The sequence below is a fragment of the Physeter macrocephalus genome, chromosome 14 (assembly GCF_002837175.3).
Source record: "Physeter macrocephalus isolate SW-GA chromosome 14, ASM283717v5, whole genome shotgun sequence".
Classification (NCBI taxonomy): Eukaryota; Metazoa; Chordata; class Mammalia; order Artiodactyla; family Physeteridae; genus Physeter; species Physeter macrocephalus.
This window is the reverse complement of record NC_041227.1, coordinates 93,984,672-94,000,157: the sequence shown is the minus strand read 5'-3', so window position 1 is coordinate 94,000,157 and position 15,486 is coordinate 93,984,672. Positions and strand designations below refer to the sequence as shown.

The 15,486-nt window shown below is 37.8% G+C and overlaps 1 protein-coding gene and 1 pseudogene across 6 annotated transcripts in view; both read right to left on the bottom strand.

Annotated features, from left to right (window-relative positions):
- SSH2 (slingshot protein phosphatase 2) overlaps positions 1-15,486 on the bottom strand; it is a 248,641-nt gene that overhangs the window by 129,925 nt on the left and 103,230 nt on the right. The gene's annotated exons all lie outside the window — the stretch shown is intronic.
- On the bottom strand, positions 4,333-5,730 carry LOC112066005 (RNA 3'-terminal phosphate cyclase-like protein; annotated as a pseudogene).

The following is a 15,486-nucleotide window of genomic DNA, read 5'->3' as shown; positions in this document are numbered from 1 at the left end:
ACCTAGAGTCTGTCATACAGAGTGAAGTAAGTCAGAAAGAGAAAAACAAATACCATATGCTAACACATATATATGGAATCTAAAAAACAACAACAACACAAAATGGTTCTGAAGAACCTAGGGTCAGGACAGGAATAAAGACGCAGACGCAGAGAATGGACTTGAGGACACGGGGAGTGGGAAGGGTAAGCTGGGACGAAGTGAGAGAGAGGCATGGACATATATACACTACCAAATGTAAAATAGCTACGTAGTATACACTACCAAATGTAAAATAGCTAGCTAGTGGGAAGCAGCCACATAGCACAGGGAGATCAGCTTGTGCTTTGTGACCACCTGGAGGGGTGGGATAGGGAGGGTAGGAGGGAGACGCAAGAGGGAGGAGATATGGGGATATATGTATATGTATAGATGATTCACTTTGTTATAAAGCAGATACTAACACACTATTGTAAAGCAATTATACTCCAATAAAGATGTTAAAAAAAGAAAAAGAAAAGAGATGAACAGGGTAAGAACTGCTGATGAAACCAACTGGGATACTATGGGCAGAGGGTATAAGGAGAACCAGCAAAGAATGATGATAAGAAAGCCAAAGGAGGTGAGAACTGCAGAGAAGAGTGGTCAATAGTGTCATTTAAGATGGGGATCAAAAATTATTCAGTGACAATCTTAACAAGAACAGCAGTTTGAGTGGTGGAGGGAAAAAAAGTCAGATTTCATGGGTTTAACAGTGAATGTGAGTTGACAAAGGAGGCAGTAAATACAGACTGTCCTTTCAAGAAATCAAAATAAACTTGCAGTTTGAGGTGAAAACAAGGTTATGGGATGGTATTTTAAAATTATATTTTAATTTCCTTTAGTCTGATAAAGACCTGACCCTGTTTATAAGATGAGGGAAACAAGCCAATAGAGAGAGTTAAAACACTGTATTTAACCCTATGACAAATTAAAACATTAAATAATAGTCACAATAAATCTTGATAAAGGATACAATATTTAAAGAGTCTAAACTCCATGAAACAGGAATATTTTTACCAAAGGTATAGATGCCAATAAGACCATAAGAATTAAAAACCTTCCAAAAATGTGTTCACATACTTGAACCTTAAAGATCCATATCAAGTTGGCTCAGAAGTCATTTTCCAGAAATTTGTAGAATGGCAGAGAAATGTAATTGCGTGTGTGTGTGTGTGTGTGTGTGTGTGTGTTAAGGATAATTTAATTTCTCATTCTCAAAGTATGCTTGACATCTGAAGAGATCTGCATAGGCTTATTTTCTGCTACATGGCATTAAGAGTTTAATATACCCCCAAATAAATTACAGTATGTAAAAAATAAACAAAAGCCTAGAGTGAGGAGAGATTAGGAGGTAATTCAGTTAATGAGCTTTATGTGGTGGAATCTGGTATTCTAAAACTTGAGCTCCTGCATAGTTACCTTATCCCACACAGTTAAGGGACTTGGAATTTCATATGTAACTTCTGGCCAGCAGGTTATTTTTTTAAAAATAAGAACCATTTCCTCTTTTCAATCACAGGTAAAATCTCCAACTTAAAAACAGTAACACACATGAACTTCTTACTGGCATCATATTTTTAATGTAATTATTTGTAATCCTTTCCTATATTCTACATGGCCTGTATTTTCCTGTCCCAGAGGGTATCAATTATAAATATTTTATGTGGCTAAAGACGCAGCAGCAACGTATGTGTGTGTGTGTGAGAGAGAGAGTGTGTATGTAACGTATATACGTTATAGATCATCCTTTTAACAGAAAGCTTAGCGTTTGGTTTTCTTAAAATTAAGTCATTTGGTATTCTGTAGAATTCACATACCAATCTACCTAAGACAATCACCATTTTACTCAGTTGAATACTAAAAGTGATTTCATTGATCACATGTTCCAGCTGTTAAGAGGAATAGTTTTGCAAAACAAAACGAACAAAAAAACACTGGCCTGCCAGTTATATTTAAATTTAGTCGAAAACCTTAATGTATAAACTGCCTTTTTTTTTTTTTTTTTTAGAGGGGATGAAGAACTAGGCTATAGTGATTCTGAAGGTTTCTGAAATACTGTAAAGATTTACTTGTTTATTATGGACATAAAATTATGATCCTACTTTTAGAAGAGCTCAGTTTATAATAATAAAAAGGAATATTAGTAATAATAATAATAGTTACTACTTGTTGAGTGCCTATTATTGTGATAGGCACTTAACTTTTATATCTCAAATCCTTGTTTCTGTTATAGAGTTGAGGAAATGGGCTCAAAGAGGCTAAGTATCTTTTCCCAAAGCCTGAAAATGGGTGGAGAGTATGGTTCTTTATTCATTCCTTCTACAGAAAACTAGTGAGTACCATCTATGTGCCAGAATTTAAGGATACAATCATGAACAAGATATTGTCTTTGCTCTCACTCAGTTTAAGTGGCAAGAACAGACAAGTAATGTGTAACAACAGTGTTGGAAGTGCTGTGAAAGGGAAGCAGAGAGTTCCGTTAGAGCATGAGGTGAGAATTTTTCCACTGAAGAGTAAGGATTATTATAAGCAAAGGTGGCTCATAACCAATTATATGTTTTAAATAGTTTCTAAATTTCCTGATCTTTTGTTTGGTGTATCGGCAGAACAGCTGTTTTAGGGTTGGTTTAGGTAATCCATAACAGGTCCTTTCTTCTTCCTCCAAATGGGTCCTTGGCTTGGGGAAATTCTCAGTGAATAATTAATACCAGAATAGTCTGCCAGTTATGATTATTAGTACAATCTTTTTGCCTCAGGATGGTGGAATAGCAGTGAGTCAGAGAAGCAAGCAGATGAGTCTGTGCTTAATAAATACTCATTGATGAATGAAGCAAGATGATCAGTACCTTTAAACAGGGTTTTACAAATAGCATCCAATGGCTGTGACTTTAGGTAATCACCCAGGTTGAATCAGATTTGACTTACTGACTCAGAGATGGGAAGCTCCCATTTCTAATTCAATACTAGGTTTGTACTAAATAAGAACTGTATTGGTATATGAAGTGTGACAATTTCTCTTCTTGTTTTTCCTCAGTAAATGATCTTAATATTATATGATATAAATGGTGTCAGTCATAGTACAGAGTTAGAGAAATTAGGCTGTGAGTTTGTGAAATTAAAATGGAACAGAAATAAGAAAATACTAGTGAAAGTACATCACTTTATATCTTGCCTTAATACTTGGTGCTTGATATTCATTTAAGCTTTCCTATAAACAATTTTATTTGCATTTTCAACAATCCTATAGGATAGATGGGCAGATGCTATCCTCATTTTACAGATAGACAGGAAGGCTCAAACAGAAGTGAATTTTTATCCATAGAAATATTATTATAATGAAGATAGAAAAAATAATGTAGTCCAATTCTCTGCCATTACACAGGTATAATAAAAAATATTTGATGCTTATAATTTATATACATATTTATATATTTCCTGTTAAATTACAGTTTGAAAAACAGATGCTGTGCTGGGGTAAGTTTTCACTTTTACTTGGGAAATCTTTTGTTTTTTAGAAATCTTGTTCTCTAATCACCTGATGAAAATATAGCAAGCATTTTGAACTATCTTCTAAAGACTAATAGTCTACAAATAATACTAATATTCAACACATCAGTTCAAATAAACGCTTTACTCATCATCTTCTGAGATAATTAAATATGAATGTTGAAGTGATATAGAATTTGATGATGGCGGCAATTTGAGAGTTCATTTGAGTTAATAGGAAATCTTTCTGTAGTGTTTATTTCCTTTAAAATATGTTTAACACAAACACATACAGGTGATACATAAATACATATATATAATTTTTCTTACTCTGAAATATGTACTTGTGTGTGTGTACCCTGTGTGTGTACATACACATACGTATGTATATGTAGATATACTTCAGGGTAAGAAAAATCATGACTCTCAGGAGTTCCTACAGTTCATACTGTTTAAACCCATAAGCACAAGAATATCAGAAAGAGAGAAGAAAATAAAAACTTGACCTTATACTGAACTCAGCAGTTCTGATATTAAGTGTTCAGAATAAACCTTTCCTAATAGCCTCTTATCCTTTCATCCAAAACAAATAACTTGTAGTGAACAAGAAAGGAAGTATAGTAACTTTATTAATTTTTTAAAGTTTCCTGAAAATTTTCTGGAGGAAGGTAGATTCTAATTTTGGGAACTGCAGTGGGAGTGTAGAGAAGTAGGGAAAAGGATGGGCAAATCTTTGATTCTTTTTTGTAGGCTACTTTTAAAAAAAATGAAATTAATTACACCTTTTATTCATTTGGGAAAATCATTTTTGGAGAAGGTACCAGCACTACAGAAAGTTAATCATCCAGCCATGAATTACTTTTAAAGCCACAAGATGGATTTTTTTAACAAGCTTCCCTAGCTTCAACTCATATATTTATCATTCATTTGCTCAGTAATTTAACAATTAGGTAATGCATGCTTACTGGTTGCCAGGGCTTGGCCTGGATCGTGGGAATGTAAAACCAAGGCATGCATGGGAGACAAACAAGAGTGTGAAAAATGATGAAGTCCTTCCTTAGAGAAAATTACCATGAACTTTTCAATGTTAATTTTATTCACCAAATTAATATACAACAGACTTGCAAAATTCAACACAGTTTTAAAGTAGGATTAACAGCAAGTATACTTTTTCATGAGTGAGTGAAACTCTTTTCTTTTTTTGGATATATAGTTGTCTTTTATTTGTATGTTCTGATTTGTTGTTGTTGTTGATGATGAAAAGAAAAGAAAATCCTTAATACAGTAGCTCTCCTGTCCTGGATGTATGCATTCAAACTCATTCCCTGGGTTTCCTTGGCTGCATTGTTTTTTCTGTAGGTAGGGCCTTATCCTGAGATAATATCACTTGATGGTCTTGCTGAATTAGTAAAGCCAATGCCAAAACAAGTCATCAATACTTTATCTCTGCCCTTGAGTTCTTCACAAGATGGCTTTATTTTTAAATTTTAAACATAATCTGGAAAAAGCTCTGCAAATGCCTCAAAAACTATGGTAAGGGGAAGACAGCAGGGCTAGCAGGACTTTGGAGCACAAGCAGCCTCTAGGATCAGGCTATAGTTAGTAGAATCTACACATCTGCCTGTTTAGACTCCTTCCAGCAGCAGCTTGGTTGGCAGAGTTTCTGCCGAGATCCACTGGAGCACTGCTGCCCCGGGCCCTGAGGGTTGAAGGCCAGTTCAGCACTCAGGAAGGTTCTTTTGGTGGTCTTGGCAAAAAGTGATAGCCCAAAGCCCAGAGCCTTCCCAGGGTTGGCCCCTTTCACATGGTCTGCATAAATAAAGAAAGAAACTGTTGAAGGTGCTCCCTCAAGTGCCACAATTTAGTTAGTCATCGAAGGTTATACATCTATGGAGTAGCCCTCTAATACTTTTGATTTATCTAGGATCTGTGAGCTGAATAGGTCTCAAGACCTTCCTTATAAGACATGAGAAAAATACTTCGCCACCTCTAGGAGGCATCCCCATTGCATAGTCTTTAGTTCACTCATCAATCTCAAACTGTTTCCACACAGGGCTGTGGTCATAAAGAGCCAAGCAAAGAAGGCTTTGGAGGTAACAGCCTCTACTGTGATGGGCACTGTAGTTGTGTTCTATTAACTCACCATACAAAGGCCTAGTTGATAATAAAAGGGCGCACTAATTTGGTTTACTTCCATTGGAAAACCAATAATTGTTTTGTCCAGCAGCCTTATGACATTGGCTTCAAAATCTCTGAGGCCTGGGTTGGGGTCTTTGGCCTGGGTTTTTTGGACCTTGATGGGATGGACAGACGTGCAAGAAGTTGCAACACACACAGCTGAAAAAGTACATCTGGATTGTCATGTGGGTACCATGGAGGTATTGTACCTACATACAGAGCACTGGAGATGATGGTAGTACCTGTGGCTTTCTCTCTCTCTTGCAGTTCACTGACAATGTCTTTTTAAAAGGATAAACTTAAAAAAGAATATTTGCATAGCACTTTGCGATTACTGAAAGTAGATGTTTTCTTTTAACTCAGAAAGGTACAGAAACATATTGGATTGTGGTTAAAATAAAAAATTCATTGCTATTATCAGTTATTTAATTGTTAGATCTTATAACTTATAGCACTATCTAGTTCTTATAGGGAGATGTCTCCTTGGTTTTAGTAGTTAATAAATACATAAATGTTAATTACTGAGAACTTTTAATTTTGCTAGAGGCATAATTTTACATTTTTAACCTTCCTGTTTGAAGACTCAAGCTTTACCTATAAAATGTTATTGTATATTTGTCAATTATTCCTAAATACAGTTTTTTTTAAAGTATCAATTTTATTTAAGGACAACCTAGGAATTTGTCCATTTCATCTAGATTATCCAATTTGTTGGTGTACAGTTGTTCATAGTACATTTTTTTTTTTTTTTTTTTTTTGTGGTATGCGGGCCTCTCACTGTTGTGGCCTCTCCCGTTGTGGAGCACAGGCTCCGGACGCGCAGGCTGCCATGGCTCACGGGCCCAGCCGCTCCGCGGCATGTGGGATCCTCCCAGACAGGGGCGCGAACCCCGTTCCCCTGCATCGGCAGGCGGACGCGCAACCACTGCGCCACCAGGGAAGCCCCATAGTACACTTTTATAATCCTTTTTATTTCTGTAGAATCAGTAGTAATGTCCCCACTTTTATTGCTGATTTTAGTAAATTTTTAAAATAATTTAATTTAATTAATTTATTTATTTTTGGCTGTGCTGGGTCTTTGTTGCTGCACACAGGCTTTTTCTAGTTGCAGTGAGCGGGGGCTACTCTTTGTTACGGTGAGCAGGCTTCTCATTGTGGTGGCTTCTCATGTTGCAGAGCATGGACTCTAGGTGCATGGGCTTCAGTAGTTGCGGCTTGTGGGCTCTAGAGCGCAGGCTCAGTAGTTGTGGTGCACGGGCTTAGTTGCTCCGCGGCATGTGGGATCTTCCCGGACCAGGGTTCAAACCCATGTCCCCTGCATTGGCAGGTGGATTCTTAACCACTGCACCACCAGGGAAGCCCCAGTTATTTTTTAAAAAATTTTATTTTTTTGGCCGCACGGCATGTGGGATCTTAGTTCCCTGACCAGGGATAGAACCTGCGTCCCCTGCATTGGAAGCGCGGAGTCTTAACCGCTGGACTGCCAGGGAAGTCCTGATTTTAGTAATTTTAGTCTTCTCTCATTTTTTCTTAGTCCATCTAGCACCAGAATTTGTCAGTTTTGTTGATCTTTTTGAGGAACGAACTTTCTGTTTCATTGATTATCTCTATTGATTTTCTAGTCTCTACTTCATTTATCTCTGCTCTAATCTTTATTATTTCCTTCGTTCTGTTAGCTTTGGGTTTGGTTTGTTCTTCTTTTTCTAGTTCCTTCAGGTGTAAGGTTGGTTGTTGATTTGAGATCCTTCTTATTTTTCAATGTAAGAATTTTTAGCTATAAATTTCCCCCTTAGCACTGCTCTTGCTGTGTGTGTCCTGTAAATTTTGGTATGCTGTGTTGTTTTCATTTGACTCCAAGTATTTTCTAATCTCCCTTGTAATTTCTTCTTTGATGCACTGGTTGTTTAAAAGTGTGTTGTTTAATTTCCATAATTTTGTGAATTTTCCCGTTTTCCTTTTGTTACTGATTTCTAACTGCATTCCATTGTGATCTTAGAAGACACTCTGTATGAGATCTATCTTTTAAAATCTATTGAGACTTAATTTGCAGCCTAACATATGGCCCATCTTGGAAAATGTCCCATGTGCACTTGAGAAGAATGTGTATTCTGTTGTTGCTGGGTAGTGTTCTGTATATGTCTGTTAGATCTAGTTGGTTTATTGAGTTAAGTCTTCTATTTCCTTACTTATCTTTTGTCTGATTGTTCTATACATTATTTTCAGTGTGGTAATGAAGTCTCCAACTATTATTATAGAACTGTCTTATTTCTCCCTTCAATTCTGTTTTTGCTTCATACATTTTGATGGTTTGTCATTAAGTGCATAAATGTTTATAACTGTTCTATTTTCTTGCTGCATCAAATCTTTTAATACAGAACATCCCTCTTTGTCTCTTGTAACCTTTCTGATTTGAAGTCTACTTTATCTGATAATTAGTACAGTCACCCCTGCTCTCTTCTGGTTACTATTTGCATAGAATATCTTTTTCCATCCTTTTACTTTCAACCTGATTGTGTCTCTGGATCTCAGATGAGTCTCTTGTAGTTGGGTCATGTATTTTTTATCCCTTATGCCAATCTCTGTCTTTTGTTTGAAGAGTTTCATGGACTCATTTACACTTAAAGTAATTACTGATAAGAAAGGACTTGCTTCTCTCATTGTGTTATTTATTTTACACATGCCTTAAAGCTTTTTTTGTCCCTTATTTCCCACATTACTGTCTTCTTTTGTGTTTTGTTGAGTTTTTGTAGTGAAATGTTTAAATTCCTTTCTCATTTCCTTTTGTGTATGTTCTATAGCTAATTTCTTTGTGGTTATCATGGGATTACACTTAACAACCTGAAGTTTTAACACTCTGAATTCAACTTATACCAGCTTAGCTTCAATAACATACAGAAACTCTGTTCCTTTACAGCTCTGTCTCCACTCCTTTCAGTTTCTGATGTCACAACACCATTATTCATTGTGTTCCAAAACATAAATAATTATTTTATTTTTAATTTAATTTAATTTAATTTATTTATTTTTTAAAATTTATTTATTTATTTATTTTTGGCTGTGTTGGGTCTTCGTTTCTGTGCATGGGCTTTCTTCAGTTGCGGCGAGTGGGGGCCACTCTTCATCGCGGTGCACGGGCCTCTCACCGGCTCCAGACGCGCAGGCTCAGTAGTTGTGACACACGGGCCCAGCCGCTCCGTGGCATGTGGGATCTTCCCAGACCAGGGCTCAAACCCATGTCCCCTGCATTGGCAGGCAGATTCCCAACCACTGCGCCACCAGGGAAGCCCCAATAATTATTTTAAACGCATTACTCTCTTAAATTATGTATAAAACAAGATTTGGAGATATAAACCAGAGTTACAGTAACATTAGCTTTTACACTAATCATTGGGGGTTTTTTAGTTTAAATGTATTAGTCTCTTAAATCATGCAGAAAACAAAAAGTGCAGTTACAAACCAAGGTTACAATAATACTAGCTTTTATAATTGCCCATGTATTTACCTTTACTGAGATCATTATATCTCCATAGGGCTTTGAGTTACTATCTGATGTCCTTTCATTTTACCTTGCAGGAAGCCCTTGGGCATTTCCTGCAGGGCAGGTCTAGTGGCCATAAACTCCCTCAGCTTTTATTTATCTGGAATATCTTAACTTCTCTTTCTCTTTTGAAGGGCATTTTTGCCAGATATAGGATTCTTGGTTGACTGTTTTTTTCTTTTAGAACTTTGAATATATTGGCCCATTGTCTTTTGACCTCCAAAGTTTCTGATAAGAAAACTTTCGGTCTCCAGATTTCTTTTTTTTTTTTTTTTTTTATGGTACGCGGGCCTCTCACTGTTGTGGCCTCTCCCGTTGCGGAGCACAGGCTCCGGACGCGCAGGCCCAGCGGCCACGGCTCACGGGCCCAGCCGCTCCGCGGCATGTGGGATCCTCCCAGACCGGGGCGCGAACCCAGTTCCCCTGCATCAGCAGGCGGACGCGCAACCACTGCGCCACCAGGGAAGCCCCAGGGCCTCCAGATTTCTGATGAGAAATCTGCTGATATTCTTCATGGGGATCCCTTGTATGTGATGATGCACTTCTTTCTTGATGCTTTCAAGATTCTTTCTTTGTCTTTGCCTTTTGAAAGTTTATTATAATGTGTCTCAGTGTGGGTCTCTTTGAGTTCATCTTACTTGGAGTTTGTTGAGCTTCTTGGATATTTATACTGTGTCTTTCAACAAATTTGGGAAGGTTTTTTTTGTTGTTGTTGTTGATTTTTGGCTGTGCCACGTGGCTTGCGGGATCTCAGTTCCCGAACCAGGGATTGAACCTGGGCCACCGCAGTGAGAGCCTGGAATCCTAACCACTAGGCCACCAGGGAACACCCAAATTGGGGAAGTTTTTAGCCATTATTTCTTTAAATATTTGCTCTGGCTCTTTCTCTCTCATCCTTCCAAGTCTCCCATGATATGTATGTTGGTCCTCTTGATGATGTCCCATAAGTCCCTTAAGTTCTGCTTGCTTTTTTTTGAGGTCATTTTTATATAAGATGTAAAGTTTAAATTGTGGTTCTTTTTTTTTTTTTTTTTTTTGTGGTATGCGGGCCTCCCTCTGCTGTGGCCTCTCCCGTTGCGGAGCACAGGCTCCGGACGCGCAGGCTCAGCGGCCACGGCCCACGGGCCCAGCCGCTCCGCGGCATGCGGGATCCTCCCAGACCGGGGCGCGAACCCGGTTCCCCTGCATCGGCAGGCGGACGCGCAACCACTGCGCCACCAGGGAAGCCCTCTGCTTGCTTTTATTCAGTCCTTTTTCTTTCTGTTCCTCAGACTTGATAATTTCCATTGTCCTATCTTCAAGTTTGATGATCTTTTCTCTTGCCTGCTCAAATCTGCCTCTGAATCCATCCAGCGAATTTTTAATTTTAGTTACTGTACTTTTCAGCTCCAGAAGCTCTTTTTTGGTTTCTTTTTAGATTTTCTATCTCCTTATTGACATTTCCATTTTGTTCACACATCATTTTCATAACTTCCTCCACACTTTCCTTTAGTTCTTTGAACATCTTTAAGATGGTTGTTTTAAAGTCTTTGTATAGTATAACTGCCATTATGTCTTTTTCAGGGACAGTTTCTGCTATTTTTTTCTTTTGAATGGGTCATACTTTACTGTTTTTTGTATGCCCTGGGATTTTTTTTGTTGAACACTAATAATGTGGTATTAGTGTGAATCTAATAATGTAGTAACTTTGGAAATCAGATTATCCACCTTCCCCAGGGTTTACTATTTTTTTGTTATTGTTTTTGTTTTTCTGATTGCTGTAGGCCATCTCTGTGCCAAGGATCAGTCTGAGATGTAAGCTTAAGGTCTTCTCAGGTCTTTTCTGAGCCTTTCCCTAGGCATATGTGGACATATTCTAATTTTCCCCCTATATGAGCTGTTTTTGAAGTCCTCTCTTTAATGTCTGACTCCCAAAAGGTGGAAAGGCAAAAAGTGAAGGGGGAGGAAAAAAAGGGTGCTAGCCCTTTAAATCCCTGGATGTCACTTCAGCATGAGGGAGAGGGGCTTGCAACAAAGGAGGGAGATGCAGCAACACTGGCTGCCTGCCCCTTTGTCTGCACCTCTATGATCAGAAGTGGCACTCAGCTATCAGATCACAGATCCCTGATATCTGGAGGACAGGGTCTTTTTTGCCCACCCCATCTTATATGAGCCGTGTGCAAGCTACACCAGGAACATGTGCACAGTGGCCTACCATGTGGCTGAGGGGGAGGGATGGATAGCTACTAAGAGCTAAGAGCTGAAATTGACCACAATTTACCCTCCAGTTCTTCCCCTAGTAGTTGCAGGCCTTCAACAGACTCCAGAGTTCGACAAATAGCTATGTCAGACAGATTCTGCCAGTGCAATTTGTTGTCGATATGTAGAGCCAGATTCCTGGTGCTTCCTACTCCACTATCTTCCCAGAATCCTCTCCCAGCAGTAATAGGTATTTGACACTTTATTAGTCTCTGGAGTTTTATACTATAAAAAAACAACTTTTCAAAAACTTACTTTGGCAAAGTCAAGAATTGAGGGGAAATGCTTTCTTTCTTTCTTTTTTTTTTTTTTAATACCCTGAAGAATAACATCTGGGGGGAAGAAAGTAAAATTATTAAAAGAAAAAAACCAAGTAAAATTATTTACCTAGCTTTAAAAGATATACCTAATTTCATTATGTCTGCAATAATTAGTTTGCTTTTCAAGTCAGATTTAAGAGGAATGCCTATTGTAGCTACCAGAAGCAGAACATGTCAGATAAATATAAAATAGAATCTGTGAATACATTCTTCAGAAACAGAGTACTTCAGGGAAGTGAAAATTCTTACTCTTGCTGAGTGGCTAGGAAAAGAACCTTTCAAAGTGTGCACTTACCAATTTAAAGGGGCTACTGCATATAGTGGCAGAACTCAAGAGGATGAGAGGATAGCTCACTACATCCCCTGGTGGCCACATCAAAATATTTATAAACAGCTGAAAGTTCTCTGGATCAGAATAGTAACCCATATGGTGGGAGGTGGAGATTCAGACTTCAGGAGGGCCAAAAGCAAAAGATGAAGAGCTTCACTATCATCAGTTAGAGACGGTTTTTAAATACATGGAAAGCTCTACTTTTGTAAATCAATCAATCACATACACACATATATTCTGCTATAAGTTCAATAAAAGGCTTCTTCATGAAATATTAATATCATCATTCTGTTTCTTAAAATAGAAAAGTGAGGTGAGAGGGGCATCTTACTATCAAATGGCTCAGAAAAAAAAGTTCCTTGTACTGTATCAGCAATTTTTCTATGAGATTGCTTCAAAATTTAAAAATATACATATGAGGATAAATTATCAGTTCATATTTACAGCAGACTTTTCCTCTTTATCACTTTTTAAAAAAATTTAAGTAGAATACTCTTATTCTCTAGGTTAACAAATTCTTTAACTAGAACATATACTCAGGAGGTAGAAGTACATCTGTTTTCCTTCCACAGCCTAAAGATGGGCAATGTAGTATTTACTGTCATTATGATATTTAAACCCATACAAAAATTATTTCACTAAATAGGCTGAAATTAAATGAAGTCATATCTCAAAACTAAAAAAATAAACAGAGCAAATGCAAGAGAAAGAACTTGACGAGGTACCAAAGAGAGATCTGGAAGAAAGAGTTGGCCACAAAATGAATGCATTAGTAACACAGTACCATTGTGAAATTATGTCTTACACAAAGACATGCCCTGATTCCATGTTTTCTTTCAGCCGTCTTCAAACTGTTTCCACTTGACTACTGCCCTGTTGCTTCACATGTTCAAAGGTGAACTCTTCATATGTGTTCACAGAAGTTCTCTTTTTCAACTATATCATTTCTAGTAAAGATATCAACCAATATTCTATTCTCTTTCATTCATTCAACAAGCATTTACTGAGTGGCAACTACAGGCCAATTGCTGTGGATACTGAGATAAAAGACACAGTCCCTGTCCTCATGCTGCTGTCAGTTGGAGGTGATTGCCCACCTCTAGCCATTTGCCTGCAACAGCCTCCTGAGTCATTTTCCTGCCTCCTCTCATTCTGCATAACACTGCCAGACTCTTTTCTGGCATTCATGCCATTCTTCTAGACAAAGATCTAGCAAATCAAAACTCCTCTGCTCTTAAGACATAGACAATTGTCTTCTTATTTTCCCTGGAACACATTAGCACCTACTTCCAGACTTCTGGGGATATCCTCCCACTCTCCCCACCCTCCTATATTTGGAATGCTCTTCTTCTGTTCTCCTAGCTAATCCCATTCGTTCAAGACCCAACTCTTCCCAGGATATTTTCTGATACTCCTCTGGCCCACACTGCTTGCTCTCTCTCTTCCCCACCTGCAACAAAACTTTCATTGTTAGGTTTGAAGTACTTAAGATAAAAGAACATGTTTTCAAAGCTGCAGAACTTTTTCAGTAGATGGTAAGTAATTCTTTATGTCTATGAAAAACTGAAGACGAAGAAATTACGTTTAAAAACAGGAGAGGTTTAGGGCTAAACATGAAAAATAACTACACATTCAGAGTAATTAAAAATAGTAACAAATATTATACATGTTGCTTGAGTTGAAGGGAGAAAACATAAAAACTGTCCTGAGTGGCTTAAACATTCATTTGTCTAAAAAAAGTAGTACGGGGGGTGGATGGGATTTCTTTGAGATGTTTGAAACTATATTATTGTACAATACTATAAATTGCTGACCCAAAAGACAATTTCCTAAAGGTTATTCCTTTTCTCTTTACTTTATACAATTCTTAGCTTAGAGTTGATATATACAGAAATGGGAGAATTCTACTATAATTAAAATATTTTCTAAATTTAGATCTAAGGTACTTTGTTTCCTTCCACAACTAGTCACCTTAAAAAAGATGTCTTGGGATTTCAAGATTTATTTCAATGGCATCTTTCTTTTGCTTTTATTTATTATCTTGCAATTTTATTAGGTTGACTCATATGAGATAGCCATTTATAAATCAAAATGGTTGAATATTGGTGTGTTATATGGTTTCGTTTTATAGTTACCTTCCTGGCTGTTCCCCAGTCAGCAAAGTGGGTTATGACACAAGAAGACGAAAAGCTATCAGTTCATAAATATGCAAAAGAAAAGACTGGAGGGACTTTCCTGGTGGCACAGTGGTTAAGAATCCGCCTGCTAATGCAGGGGACATGGGTTCAAACCCTGGTCCAGGAAGATCCCACATGCCCCGGAGCAACTAAGCCCGTCAGCCACAACTACTGAGCCTGTGCTCTAGAGCCCGCGAGCCACAACTACTGAGCCCACGTGCCACAACTACTGAAGCCCACACGCCTAGAGCCCATACTCTGCAACAAGAGAAGCCACCGCAACGAGAAGCCCACGCACCGCAACGAAGAGTAGCCCCCGCTCGCTACAACTAGAGAAAGCCTGTGCGCAGCAACTAAGACCCAACACAGCCAAAAATAAATAAATAAATAAATAAGTTTATAAAGAAAAAAAGGGAAAAGACTGGAACTGAATTTCATCCATTTATATTTTTATCAAAAAGGTAATAATACACAACCTGATTTTTAGTTCTACAATTATGTTTTTTTTTTTTATGCTCATCTCCTGGGAACAACAAAGCAGCACCAGAATTAGACATCATAAAAAGAAGCCGGTGTGACATGAGTAGATCATTTGTTTTTTAATTATAGTAAAATACATATAACATAAAATTTTCCCTCTTAAATAACTATTTTTAAGTGTACAAGGCATGAAGTAATTCACACTGTTGTTCTTTGTTCAATTATCACTACCAGCCATCTCTAGAACTTTTTTCTCTTCCAAAAATGAAATTCTGTACCCATTAAATAACTCCCTATCCATCCTCCCCTATCCCCTGGCAACCAACATTCTACTTCCCATCTCTGAGAATTCGACTACAGTAGGTACCTCATATAAGTGGAATCATACAATATGTATCCTTCTGGGACTGCCTTTTTTCACTTAGTATAATGTCCTCAAGGTTCATCATAAATTGCAGGATTTCCTACTTTTTTAAGCCTGAATAATATTCCATTATACGTATATATTACATTTTCTTTATCCATTTATCTGTCTATGGATACTTGGGTTGCTTCTACCTTTTGGCTAATAATGTTGCTATGAACATGGGTGCACAAATTTCTCAAGACCCTGCTTTTAGTTATTTTGAGTATATACTCAGAAAGGGAATTGCTGGGGCTTCCCTGGTGGCGCAGTGGTTGAGAGTCCGCCTGCCGATGCAAGGGACACGGGTTCGT